The sequence below is a fragment of the Podarcis bocagei genome, assembly GCF_964188305.1.
Source record: "Podarcis bocagei genome assembly, chromosome: 8".
NCBI lineage: Eukaryota > Metazoa > Chordata > Lepidosauria > Squamata > Lacertidae > Podarcis > Podarcis bocagei.
This window is the reverse complement of record NC_138133.1, coordinates 27,043,991-27,055,880: the sequence shown is the minus strand read 5'-3', so window position 1 is coordinate 27,055,880 and position 11,890 is coordinate 27,043,991. Positions and strand designations below refer to the sequence as shown.

At 45.0% G+C, this 11,890-nt stretch overlaps 1 long non-coding RNA gene across 1 annotated transcript; it reads right to left on the bottom strand.

Moving 5' to 3' along the window:
* Nucleotides 1-3,712: 3,712 nt before the first annotated feature.
* Nucleotides 3,713-9,680, bottom strand: LOC308594068. The gene is made up of 2 exons (XR_014011287.1): nt 9,632-9,680; nt 3,713-4,010 (listed from the first exon to the last, which is right to left on the bottom strand). It is a non-coding gene; the product is annotated as an uncharacterized lncRNA (long non-coding RNA).
* Between the last annotated feature and the right edge of the window lie 2,210 nt (nt 9,681-11,890).

Below are 11,890 nucleotides of genomic sequence, written 5' to 3'. Positions count from 1 at the left end.
ATAGGAATTCGTTCATTTTTTTCCCTTCAAAATATAGTCCAGCCCACCACATGGTCTGAGAAATGGTGGACCACTGCTGAAAAAGGTTGCTGACCCCTAGGCTAGGTGGTCAAATCACTTGACCTGGTATGAGGCAGCTTTTTACGATCCTAAGTGTCGTTCAGTGTGAGCTAAGGCAGTTTCACTGAGCCTGACCTTTACATTACAAATTATGTAGCACAACAACCATGCCCCTAACATTGCAATCCTAATCGCCTCATTGCAGGTTACTTGAAACCAAGAGTCCTTAAAGAGAGTTAGGATGAGATCCTGGTGTTTGTTAACCAACAGGTATGCTTAAGGTAAAGGTAAAGGGACCCCTGACCATTATTTCCAGTCGTGACTGACTCTGGGGTTGCGGTGCTCATCTCGCTTTATTGGCCAAGGGAGCCGGCGTACAGCTTCCGGGTCATGTGGCCAGCATGACTAAGCCACTTCTGGCGAACCAGAGCAGCGCACGGAAACGCCTTTTACCTTCCCGCCGGAGCGGTACCTATTTATGTACTTGCACTTTGACGTGCTTTCGAACTGCTAGGTTGGCAGGAGCAGGGACCAAGCAACGGGAGCTCACCCCATCGTGGGGATTAGAACCGCCGACCTTCTGATTGGCAAGTCCTAGGCTCTGTGGTTTAACCCACAGCGCCACCCGCTTCCCAACAGGTATGCTTATTTGCTCGCAAATCAAAGTTCCCATTATTGCAAAGGATCCTGAAACTTCTGTAATGCTCAGAAACGCTTAAGGGATATTTTTTGCACTTGTTTCTAGAAAATGTTGATTCCCTTTCAGCTGATAAAGACGTTCAGCCCTTTCCCTGGTCCTCTGTGCTACGAGATCAATAAATACAGAGAAGGCCTTTTGTTTTAAAAAGAAGCATGGACAGAGTTTGTGTCTGCGAGGGCCTCCATATTGCAGGCCCTTGGTTCCAAGATGGGAGTCAGATGGGGAGCTTGATATCGGCATATATAGGTCACACCGGGTGCTTGCGGAGATGCTTCTTTGGCCTCTTGCCTCTAGATGGGGCTAAAGAGTCTCTGGTCAAATGACAGTAGCGAACAGGCCAGGCTGTGCACAGGAAACCTCATTTTGCAGGCGATCAGGAAATGCTGATTGCAGGAGGTCTTCATTCCTAGTTGTAAACCCTGTTGCTGGATAAACTAGTTCTGCCAGCGTGTCCCCTGCAAATAACAGCTGACGGCAAAACCCAACTCTACCCCCTCTTTGGGTTACAGCTAATCTTGTTTAATTGGACAGGGCTTGAGGTGTCACAGCTGAGCTGAGACACAATTCATTTATGTCTCTTCTGCGCAGTGCTCAAATTACCAGGTGGGGCCTGCTCCCACTTATCTTGTGTGTTGTGCCCCATAGCAGTTGTTTTCAGAAGGCTACTGAGGTGGGCACGGCTCAGTTAGAATTGGGCAGAGTGACGGTTTACGGCTTGTGGGTTGCATCAAGAGCCCCCCGTACCTTTCCTTCTAAAATTCAAGCACTAGTAGTGTGCTGCAATTTAAAACATTGCATTTTTTGTCTCGCTTTCTTGCTACAGACTAGTTTCTCGTGTGACTTCATGATACTGATTCTAAGAAAATCACAGAACTCCGAGGGAAATTGCTGCTGCTGCTGCTGCTCAATGGCCTTCGTTCTCTGTCCCTTGGCTGGTTTCACAGACATAGCTGCCAATACAGGGAGATGCAGCTATATATATAGAACAGAAAATTGGATGGACCTTAATGAGGGAGCTTCTGAACTCATATGGCTTAAGCATAATAGCATGCAAGAAATCACAGGCTGCTCTTGCAGAACGCAAATGCCACACGCAAGGGCGAACCAATCCTTGGTTTCCTTTGTGCTCTTGCAAAGCTACTGTGCTTGCTGCCCCAAATGCATATTTAGCAGCCCTGCTCTCAAAACCCTGTTCCTTTCATCCCAGACCAGCTTAGAAATAGCCCGTGAAAGTCTGCCCAGAGAGATATATGAGCAAGCCCAAACATATATCAGATCAAGAGTTAAAATTCAGAAGGAACAATCAAGAGTCTTGGGGACCTTAAAGACTAACAAAATTTATTATGGCATAAGTGTTCATGGACCACAATCCACAGGTAAGTGTGTATATTATATAGGACTGCAGGTGTAAGTGGCAATCCTGCACTCGCTTACCTGGGGGAAGGACCCACTAAACTCTATGTATTTACTTCTGAGTAAACCGGCTAAACCAGGTGTGGGTCTCAAACTCTTGGCGCGTTAGGGACTTCGCCTGCATGCAAAGGCAGGCTCTGGTGGATTCAGCAGATGAGACCAAGTAGTGGGTCCAACAGTCAAGAAGGTGGTTTCTGCATGTGTCGCAGAGGGAAGTGAGGGGCAGATGGGGCTCGTCCACCTGGGAAGCTAGCCCATCTAGGAGAAGGAAAACTCTGGTTCTAAACCTCTGCTGCCGTGTGGGATATCTTCAGGAGAAGAAAAACTAAGGAGTAAACCCTACACACATCTGGAGTGGAGTCCTAAGATGGTTGGGTGGCACCTTGTATGCCTCCTTCTGTCAACTCCTGCGGTCAAGTGTTTGTGTGTGGGGGGGTGTTCAGACATAATGCTCCTTTGGAGGGGTTGGGGGGTCTTGTCTGGGCAGCCCAGGACTTCCATACACACGACCCAGGCTTGCACCCTGGGGAGATCACTTTGGTGCTGCTAACATAGTGGTTTGACTTCTCACACACCTCCAGGCACACTCCATTGTCTCTCAAGACAGATGGATGCCAACCAAAAAAAAAAAAAGATTTGTATAATATTGCACTCCTAGATTGCACTCCTAGATTGCATTTGGAGAGGAATAGAGTTTGGATTTGGATTTGATATCCCACTTTATCACTACCCGAAGGAGTCTCAAAGTGGCTAACATTCTCCTTTCCCTTCCTCTCCCACAACAAACACTCTGTGAGGTGAGTGGGGCTGAGAGACTTAACAGAAGTGTGACTGGCCCAAGGTCACCCAGCAGCTGCATGTGGAGGAGCGGAGACGCGAACCCGGTTCCCCAGATAACGAGACTACTGCTCTTAACCACTACACCATACTGGGATGAGGTAGGCTGGGAAATAAGAATATGAGGGGAAAACCAAGACGTAGTGCAGACCTATTTAATTTTTATCCCCCACCCACTTATATTTGCATCCTGCTTTTCTTCTTTCATTGATTCCAAGGCTCCAACCTGGTCACCCATCTAGGTCTCGAACCAGTTTCAGTAGGGGTGTGGGCCTCAAGCACCTTCCGACTGGGGATGGGTGAAGAGGTTGCTGTTGGTTTTACTCCCTTTCTCATTTTTCCAATCTTAACTTCAGCTTCACACCTTTCTACATTACTTTGAATTCATCAGTTTTAGTGCGCATTCCTCCTACTAGGCAATTTTTTGCAAGCACATTTTTCCAAATGTGATGCATTTTGTCTGTTGTTTTCACTAACATTTGTGTCCTAATTCCCACTTTTCCCTAATATGCCTGCTTGTGGAACACATTTTTTGGTTGTAGGCTGACACTGCAAAATTCAGAAAAGTGTAGGTTCGCATTATAATGCAAAGAGGACCAACTCCCCACCCCCTCCATTCCCACCCAGAGCAAGAGGGGTGGGGAGCAATGAAATGGATAGTGAACATTCTGTTGTTTTGAACAAACAGAAATGTAAAAGCGATTTCAGCTTAGTACCTCTGGCTGAAAAAGCCAGATTGCTTTTAAACGTCCTTGGCTCACGTGAAGGATAAACCTGCCTCTCTCTCCTCTTTTCCCTTTTTCCAAGTCATCCGTGGCTCTACAGTGCTCTCGCCTCTCCCCTTCCATTCATCTTATTTTGCAAGAGATGCTCTGCTGAGTCAAAGCACTGAGCTTGCCTTTCCTCCTTTACGTAGCAGTTGCATTTTTCACAAATGTCAATGATCTTGTATTTCTGCTCTTCTTCTCTTCTTCCTTTCTTAGCCATGCTTGAAAAAGCCCTAAGGGGGACAAATGAAAATTGAACCTGAGAAGAAAGCTAAGGGAAGGAAAAGGTGAAACATCTAAACAAAAAACAAAAAAACCCCTCTTTCTAATTTATTTATTTTTTTAAGGAAAAAAATGGCAAAAGGTTGCTGTTTAGGACTTGGTATTGCCATGAGGTTATCATCACAATCCTATACCTCCTCCCAAGATATAGGATTTCTGCTAATGACACATTGTGATATAATGAGCATTCCTAGAGAAGGGACCATATTTCATTGCTAGAATGAAAGTCTTCATAGTCTTGGCATTGCTACTTTGATGGATCAAGTATTTGTCAATGTGGAAGACTTCTGTACATGAGGCTACACTCTGGCTGTGCAAAATCCAGAGGCTTGGAGACACACACACCTTCTCTGTATGAAGGCGAGCAAGAGGCATTATAATGGTTCAAGAAGACATTCTGGCCAGGCAAAAGCACCACCCAAGGAGGATGAAGAGCAGGGCTGGTGAGGAGTGTGTCTTGCAGAGGGGATATGGCCTAGAATGAGTCCTGAGGGGCCTAGAGGGACCCACATTTGGCCCCGGGGTCTGTGGTTCCCCAGTCCTGCTCCAAAGGGCCAATCAGGTCTGCACCCACTTAGCAGCACTGCAGGATGAGGTGCTATCAGGGAGCTGAGATTGGCTCCAGGTTCTTGCAGAGCTTTATTAACCACGAACCACGAAATTTGGGATCCCCTCCCAAGTTCCATACCCATTTTGTACCGTGAACGTCATGCTTTGTACCACCCTGAAAACTGAGTAATATCACCATCATACCAAGATTTGTAGTTAACACCCCAAAATCCAACACTGCCAGATTCACTCCAAACTTTTGCAATAGTTTTGTACTGCAAAACCCGACATTTTGAGCATCAATCACTCTGTTGGGGAGGTGATACAGAACGTGGGGTTTGCAGTACAAAACTATTGCAAAATGTTTGGCACCAGTTTGGAGTGAATTGGACAATGGTGGGGTTTGGGGGTGGGATACCTGTGACCCCGGGTTTGAGTATCAATTACTCCGTTTTGGGGGAGGGTACAAAACATGCAAGTGGTGCTATGGGTTAAACCACAGAGCCTAGGACTTGCCAATCAGAAGGTCGGCGGTTCGAATCCCTGCAACGGAGTGAGCTCCCATTGCTCAGTCCCTGCTCCTGCCAACCTAGCAGTTCGAAAGTCCGTCAAAGTGCAAGTAGATAAATAGGTACCGCTCCTGCGGGAAGATAAACGGCAGTTCCGTGCGCTGCTCTGGTTCGCCAGAAGTGGCTTAGTCATGCTGGCCACATGACCCGGAAGCTGTACGCCAGCTCCCTCAGCCAATAAAGCGAGATGAGCGCCATAACCCCAGAGTCGGTCACGACTGGACCTAATGGTCAGGGATCCCTTTACCTTTACAAAACATGAGGTTTGCAGAACAACTCATTTTTTAGAAAAGGGTACAAAACAAGTGCAAAACTTTGGCACCAGTTTGGAGGGGATTCCAAATTTTGTAGTTCATAGTTAATAAAGCTTTCTTGTGGCACCCCTGATAGCAACCCCAAGTTTGCATTTGAGTAATGTGCAAAGTGGCCTTGAGACCCAGCCAGCAACTAATGCCAGAAATCGCCTTGCCTCCCATGGTTTTGACATCCTCTGGATTCCCATGCTACCCCTTTGTTAGTTTTGGCTCAAAATGCAAAGCACAATCCTTTAAAAGCTTCAATGCTGGAACATATTGAAGGCCTTGATGCACCAACCTGCGTTCCCAAGGACGTCTGAGTATCTCAACAAGTTCATGCCAGGTCTTATTTACTGGCCCAAAGCAGCTAAATGCCAGAAAACACGTCTCTGCTTTTGATTTGTCTGCAATCAATAACTGGATGCCTAAACTGTAGCTTTGATACAGCTAATCTGATTCCAAGTTGCAGGAGCTCAGCTCAGACACTATTGGGTTAGAGCGGACTCAGAAAGTTTCTCTTGCCCAGCTTGGCAGTTTATCATCAAGACGCCTAAAGAATATCGAAGAATTTGCCATCTGTCCCTCTCCCCCCCCCCTTCATGGTCTCCTATTAGTAATTAGCGAAAATGAAACAAACTTTTAAAAAATTAATCATTCTGCCTGCTCATCAGTTACACTCAAATATGTTTGCCGGTTCCCAAAAATCTTAATATGGGTGCCTTTTCAGCAGGGGTGCCAACCTGAATAAAATATTGTGGGGGCCCAGGTAGGCCCTGCCCCACATAACTAATCACATGGCTCCTATGCTTTTCAGAGTTAGTGAAGGAAATGTGAAATAGCTTGCAATGAAAGAAGCGAAAATTTACAGTGCGTTTTTAAAAGGCATGGCCAACTTTTTCTTTTCTTTTATGATGTTATACCAACATAGCTTCCAAACATAGTTTCCAAACATACCTATAGATGAATAAATAAAACAAATAACAAAGTGGAGCATATGTGTGGGATGAAGAATTAGATCTCCCTCATTTTCTGCTTAGCATTTGATGTGCCCTGAGAGACTGCTTTATTTTGATGGAAACCACACACACATAAAAAACATTTTGAAAAGAACATTAAATTTGGCATAGCTCCCTGTCACCATCTAGTGTCACATTTGTATATTACACTTTAAAGGTAAAGGTAAAGGGACCCCTGACCATTAGGTCCAGTTGTGACCGACTCTGGGGTTGCAGCACTCATCTCGCTTTATAGGCCGAGGGAGCTGGCGTACAGCTTCCGGATCATGTGGCCAGCATGACTAAGCCGCTTCTGGCGAACCAGAGCAGTGCATGGAAATGCCGTTTACCTTCCCGCCGGAGCGGTACCTATTTATCTACTTGCACTTTGATGTGCTTTGGAACTGTTAGGTTGGCAGGAGCAGGGACTAAGCAACGGGAGCGCACCCCGTCGAGGGGATTCAAACCGCCGACCTTCTGATCGGCAAATCCTAGGCTCTGTGGTTTAACCCACAGTGCCACCCACGTCCCTATTACACTTTACAACATACTTAAAATGTTTTATTCGCAGCTGTATGGGTGAGTCCTTTATTTATGTTATTTGGATACTGATTAATTTCTGAAGTTTTTAAGCAATTACCTATAGTTGATCTTGCTCTCTGGACACAGGCGATAGCAGCATCTCTTTGGAGAAGATCAGAAATTTAAAATGAAGCGAGGTGAGTTCCTGCTGATCTAAGATGGTAGAACGCACTTTACCACTTCACCATGCAGGGAGGAGGATCACATTTCTGAAAGTTTCCCTATGTAAAATAGACAACACCTCCTTGCAAGGAGAAAACCAGCACAGTAGAGAAATTATCCTCTGATGTGCTACCTTTCCTCTTGCAGGGAGGTGTTTAAAACACACACACACATACCCCACCTGCTTCCCTTTGTAATATAGACAACCTCTTCCTGCAAGGAGAAAATCAGCACAGTAGAGAAAATATCCCCTGATGTGCTACCTTTCCTCTTGCAGGGAAGTGTTTAAACACACGTGCCCCTCCTGCACCTTCAGTCTAAAGTGGCACAAACCACATTTTGCCCTCAGGATTCTTCCACCTTATTCTGCTGCACATGTAGACCAGGATCAGGGCAGGGTGGCAGGGGCAGAGTTTGAATTCTCATGGCACACAGAATGCCTGGCACTAAAGAAGTTGTTATGTGGGAGGAGAAATTACTTCAGGGGCTTTCTTTGTTTGGTTTTAAAGCAGCTGGGGGGGGGAGCTGATTTGGATGAAGGCCAAACGCTTTGCCCCCTCATCTGATTCCCCAGCTTAAATCGAATATAATCTCACACACACCCTTGAAACTGCTATAGGATGGTCATGTGTCATTTAGAGAGGACTGACGGTCATCACTTTGAAGTGTGGTCAGAGGGTAGTCCTCTGTTTGAAAGACTGTCCAGTCCAGATCCAATTTTTAACATAAAGAAACAACAAAAGGGAGAGCAGACAAGACTTTGAAGATGCCCATCAACATTTAGAGAATAAACTGTCCAAGCACAGAAGTCACACAATCTGCTTAAACAGTATACCTCTACTCTTCAAGGCACATTTCCACCCTCAAAGAATTATGGGCACTATAGCTCACTCCTCACAGAGTTACAAGTCCCAGAGGCCTTAACAAATTTATTATTATTATTATTATTATTTTATTTGCACCCGCCCATCTGAATGGGTTGCCCCAGCCACTCTGGGTGGCTTCCAGCCAGTGCCGGGTTTATGTATAAGCTAAACAAGCTATAGTTTGGGGCCCCACTCTCATGGGGGCCCCAAAAAATTATGAGTCTTTGTAAATTGTGTTTCTAAAGGAACTTTTGTTATTGCCAAATACCAATGTGTTTGCATTATTAAGTTTGTTATGAATAAAAAATCATTTTAAGTTAGGGCTTAATAATTATTTCACTATTAATATACTTCTTAATTGTATTTCAGTTCAACAATTTCTTTGATAAAATACATATTTTGTTATGTGCAAATGGGCTTTAGATACCTATTAGGTCCATAAATTACCATATAGCATAAATTCAACACACAAAAAAGCAACAATTTGTTGTTGACAAAGGACAGCTGGACATATAAAGCATTGCTGTCAACTTTTCCCTTTTCTTGCAAGGAATCCTATTCAGAATAAGGGAATTTCCCTTTAAAAAAGGGAAACGTTGACAGCTATGATATAAAGGGCCCTGTTACCTTCAGTAGCTTAGGGCCTCATCAAACCTAAATCCGGTCCTGCTTCCAGCATGTTTCGGATGTCTCAGATGCATGTTTCAGATGTCTTCTAAAGGTTGTATAGTTATTTATCTCCTTGACATCTCATGGGAAGGCATTCCACAAGGTGGGTGCCACTACCGAGAAGACCCTCTGCCTGGTTCCCTGTAACCTCACTTCTCGCAGTCAGGGAACTGCCAGAAGGCCCTTGGCGCTGGACCTTAGTGTCTGGGCTGAGCGATGGGGGTGAAGACGCTCCTTCAAGCTCAGTGCATAACAGAAGATCAGCACCAACACTTTGAATTGTGCTTGGAAATATACCGGGACCCAGTGTAGGCCGTTCAGCACTAGTGTTATATTATCTTGGTGGCTGCTCTCAGTCACCAGTCTAGCTGCCATATTCTGGATTAGTTGTAGTTTCTGAGTCACCTTCAAAGGTAGCCCCACATAGAGTGCATTGCAATAGTCCAAGCAGGAGATAGCCAATGTCTGGCGAGACAATACGCAGGCAGGTAGGGTCTCAGCCAGTGTACAAAATGGAGCTGGTAGACAGCAGAATTGATCTGCACCTCCATGGACAGCTGTGAATCCAAAATGACTCCCAGGCTGAGCTTTATAGTGTGTATGCTGCCTTGTCTCAGATTTCCCTACTGTGGTGAGATGTGTTGTAAATTAGTACATGCACATTTCATGCAAAGCTATGTGGTCTTTTTTAGTGATGTGTAGGTGGGCAAGCTAAGCTGCTATTAGCCTTGGAAGGAAAAAACTTACAGGCAGTTCTTTCCCATTTCACACTTTAGATGGGGAGCAGGGGCAGTGTTTGTCCACTTTCACCCCCTGAGGTGAAGGAAGAAAGTACCACCCTGCCCACAGTGTCGCTGCCCTGCCCCTGTTGACGTCTCCCTTACCTGGGTTGCACATCGGCTCCTGAAAAACAGTGTACAATATCTCCCTGGGAACTGACCACTGCCCAAGGTGGCTCCCTCAACCTACCTCACGGGCAGACCAACTGTGGGAGGGACAGATTTGGGCTTAGGCTTTGACAGGAGGAACATGGATCAGATCTCCTGTGCTGTGGCTACAATCCAAACCTCCCCACCGCAGCCACTCGCCACATCAATCAGGTCTAATTTGATCCTTTTCCAGGTTTCTCCTGCAAAGTGAGATTGACAGCACTGTTGACGCAGTGGGCTGTTTGCTTATCTCTGTGCTCCAACACACGCATGACCTTGCTGAGGTTTGGCACTGGCCAGATTTAGTGGCAATTCCAAAACTTTGGAAGAAACTCCCCACTGAAGCAAAGCTCTCCTCAACGTTATATTCCCAGCTCTTCCTCTAAGCCCATGAAGATCAGGAGGTGCAATTCACTGAGATCCATTTGCATGGTACCCATTGCTGTTTTATTCTCTTTTTTCTGTTGTTTTATTTTCTGCTGACAAACATTTTGCATCAATGTTTTACCTTGTTTTAGAAATCTGTGTTGGTGTGTTTTGCTATGTTGTACACTGCCCTGTGACTGTGTGGTGGTGAGCGGTATAGAAATAACTGAAAATCAAACGATCAATATTGGTTCTCATCCATGAGTTGTCTAAAGTTTTGATTAAGTGATTGATTGATCTACTGAATAATTGATCTACTTATTAAAGCAGGGGTCATCAGCTTTTGGGGGCTGCTGGGCACATTTGGAATTTTGTGAAAGTGCTGTGGGCACCAGTAACAAAAAGGGCTGCCATGGAGGCATGGCATAACACAAAAGAGCTTCTATGGGGTTGTGGCACAATGGCTGCCACATCTGAAATGGTGTGGGCTTGTCCCCATCAGCTGCACCATGCAGGGAAAGGCTCCTACATCAGCCACCAGCACACTCACTGACAAAGAGAAGTTCCTTGTGCTTCTCATCTATTCAGAATGGATGGAAGAGTCCAATCCAGGCATGTGAACATGTTTAAGGGGGCATGTTCAGTGTAGGAAAGTCTGAGCTAGTGCAAACAGGAACTGAACAGGAAACACAAACAGACTCTTGTGCACTGTAGATTTTAGAGGGGATGTCATGGGTACCACTGGACAGTAGTCTTCAACTTTTTCAGGTGCAGGACTCACCTTTGACTCAAACATAAATATGGGGAGCCACTTCTCAATATTTTACCATATATTTGCATGTTGGTAGTTCTTCTGTTTCAACCCAGCCTGGATCAGGCCATGACCCACCCAACCCATCAACTGAAGACCATTGCTATAGGAGATGCTGGCAAGTCAGTTGAAGCTTGCAGGCTCAATCCCAGTTGATTTTAACCCACCCAAGTTATTGGGGTAGAGTGAGTTTAGCTAAACATATGATACTTAGGTTCTGCATGTTGGATAACAAATGGTCATTTTTGCTAAAGTCCTTTTCAGAATCTTTGTAAAGAAATGCTACAAAGAAATGTTACAACTTAGCATCATACCAAATTGCCTTTCATTAAAATCTTTTTCCAAGTATTGGCAGTTCTCTAATGGGTCTGGCCCATCAGTGTGTTCATGTAAAGGTCTTGCCAATTGCTTTGTTTTTCTTTTAAAAAGAGAACTTGTTATTGATTTGGAAATATTAATGCATACCGATAATCTTTTTGCCCAGCATAGAAACAATTTCTCCAGTACATTATATATCATATATGCAGAGCATTAACCGTTGGCCTGCCAACGATGCAGCCAGGTGGGAACTCTCTAAATTCAAAGCCTAAGTTCATAAAGGAAAATATGGTTGATAAATGTAACATTTTCTAAAACAGGCACTCATGAAATCTGAGACTAGAGTATGGTATAAGGTTGAGATGCACTAAGTGCATGCCACATTTTTTATCAGCTGATGGGTTCCTTAAATAAATAAAAAATATAGTTTAAAGAAAGCTTTAAAAAACCCCAGAAACTGTTCTGGAAGGCAAATGGCAGGCCTACAAAACCTGCCATTTAGCCAGCCAGCCAACAGGTTACTACTTTAACCACTTGATTGTAGTTATAGACCAGGGTTCAGAAACTTTCTCAGCGTGGTAGACTGAGATCTTTATCTTCACAAGCCCTGCAGGCCAAGTTTGGCAGATGGGTGCCAATCTCCTGACTTCATGTCAGGTGGCAACCGTGCCTTTGAAGTGCGTTTCCAAGTGATTTCTCTGGGAGCTGCTCAGAAATGT